The following is a 2,500-nucleotide window of genomic DNA, read 5'->3' as shown; positions in this document are numbered from 1 at the left end:
CACACTGCAATGTAGCTGTTATGGGGAGACGGCACGTGGCTGAGTGCACAACATTTGGACCGTATGGTTCGCTGTTGTTGGGCGCAGTCGTTGTACGGTCACACATGTGCCACAGCGTATCATGCAGTACATACGGACCTATGTGCAGTACAATGTGAGGGTTAAGCTTACGACATCAGCGGACAGTGGACACAGGCCGTACCACGACGTAGACTGAGCGCTTCGACATGCGAATGCCAGTGAACAGCTGCGAAGGGCATTGAACACGCAAGCACCTGAACGACCAGCGTGCGAAGGCAGGGGGGAGGGTGGGGGCGATGTACATCCTGCAGTCGTCCACATTACAGTGTACAGCGGGAGCATGTAAAAAGTAAGCAACACTTGCGAAGTGTTGAACATGAAACGATACACAAGAGGGTGGGCGGTGCGAGTAGCGAACTATATTCAGAGGGTTGTGGTTAGACAACACTGGATTAATGTAACGTGTCATATGCCAATTACAGAGCAGGTTAAGGCACAACTTGGGTTAGGTTAAGGCACAACGTGGGTTAGGTTAAGGCACAACTTGGGTTAGGTTAAGGCACAACGTGGGTTAGGTTAAGGCACAACGTGGGTTAGGTTAAGGCACAACGTGGGTTAGGTTAAGGCACAACGTGGGTTAGGTTAAGGCACAACGTGGGTTAGGTTAAGGCACAACGTGGGTTAGGTTAAGGCACAACGTGGGTTAGGTTAAGGCACAACGTGGGTTAGGTTAAGGCACAACGTGGGTTAGGTTAAGGCACAACGTGGGTTAGGTTAAGGCACAACGTGGGTTAGGTTAAGGCACAACGTGGGTTAGGTTAAGGCACAACGTGGGTTAGGTTAAGGCACAACGTGGGTTAGGTTAAGGCACAACGTGGGTTAGGTTAAGGCACAACTTGGGTTAGGTTAAGGCACAACTTGGGTTAGGTTAAGGCACAACTTGGGTTAGGTTAAGGCACAACTTGGGTTAGGTTAAGGCACAACTTGGGTTAGGTTAAGGCACAACTTGGGTTAGGTTAAGGCACAACTTGGGTTAGGTTAAGGCACAACTTGGGTTAGGTTAAGGCACAACTTGGGTTAGGTTAAGGCACAACGTGGGTTAGGTTAAGGCACAACGTGGGTTAGGTTAAGGCACAACGTGGGTTAGGTTAAGGCACAACGTGGGTTAGGTTAAGGCACAACGTGGGTTAGGTTAAGGCACAACGTGGGTTAGGTTAAGGCACAACGTGGGTTAGGTTAAGGCACAACGTGGGTTAGGTTAAGGCACAACGTGGGTTAGGTTAAGGCACAACGTGGGTTAGGTTAAGGCACAACGTGGGTTAGGTTAAGGCACAACGTGGGTTAGGTTAAGGCACAACGTGGGTTAGGTTAAGGCACAACGTGGGTTAGGTTAAGGCACAACGTGGGTTAGGTTAAGGCACAACGTGGGTTAGGTTAAGGCACAACGTGGGTTAGGTTAAGGCACAACGTGGGTTAGGTTAAGGCACAACTTGGGTTAGGTTAAGGCACAACGTGGGTTAGGTTAAGGCACAACTTGGGTTAGGTTAAGGCACAACTTGGGTTAGGTTAAGGCACAACTTGGGTTAGGTTAAGGCACAACTTGGGTTAGGTTAAGGCACAACTTGGGTTAGGTTAAGGCACAACTTGGGTTAGGTTAAGGCACAACTTGGGTTAGGTTAAGGCACAACTTGGGTTAGGTTAAGGCACAACTTGGGTTAGGTTAAGGCACAACGTGGGTTAGGTTAAGGCACAACGTGGGTTAGGTTAAGGCACAACGTGGGTTAGGTTAAGGCACAACGTGGGTTAGGTTAAGGCACAACGTGGGTTAGGTTAAGGCACAACGTGGGTTAGGTTAAGGCACAACGTGGGTTAGGTTAAGGCACAACGTGGGTTAGGTTAAGGCACAACGTGGGTTAGGTTAAGGCACAACGTGGGTTAGGTTAAGGCACAACGTGGGTTAGGTTAAGGCACAACGTGGGTTAGGTTAAGGCACAACGTGGGTTAGGTTAAGGCACAACGTGGGTTAGGTTAAGGCACAACGTGGGTTAGGTTAAGGTAGAAATTGCGTTACATTGCGGTACAAATTGCGTTACATTGCGGTACAAATTGCGTTACATTGCGGTACAAATTGCGTTACATTGCGGTACAAATTGCGTTACATTGCGGTACAAATTGCGTTACATTGCGGTACAAATTGCGTTACATTGCGGTACAAATTGCGTTACATTGCGGTACAAATTGCGTTACATTGCGGTACAAATTGCGTTACATTGCGGTACAAATTGCGTTACATTGCGGTACAGATTGCGTTACATTGCGGTACACATTGCGTTACACATTGCGGTACACATTGCGTTACACATTGTGGTACACATTGCGTTACACATTGCGGTACACATTGCGGTACACATTGCGTTACACATTGCGTTACACATTGCGGTACACATTGCGGTACATTGCGGTACACATTGCGGTACAT

Source organism: Schistocerca cancellata, unplaced genomic scaffold, assembly GCF_023864275.1.
Source record: "Schistocerca cancellata isolate TAMUIC-IGC-003103 unplaced genomic scaffold, iqSchCanc2.1 HiC_scaffold_511, whole genome shotgun sequence".
NCBI classification, from domain to species: Eukaryota; Metazoa; Arthropoda; class Insecta; order Orthoptera; family Acrididae; genus Schistocerca; species Schistocerca cancellata.
This window is presented reverse-complemented; position numbering follows the sequence as displayed.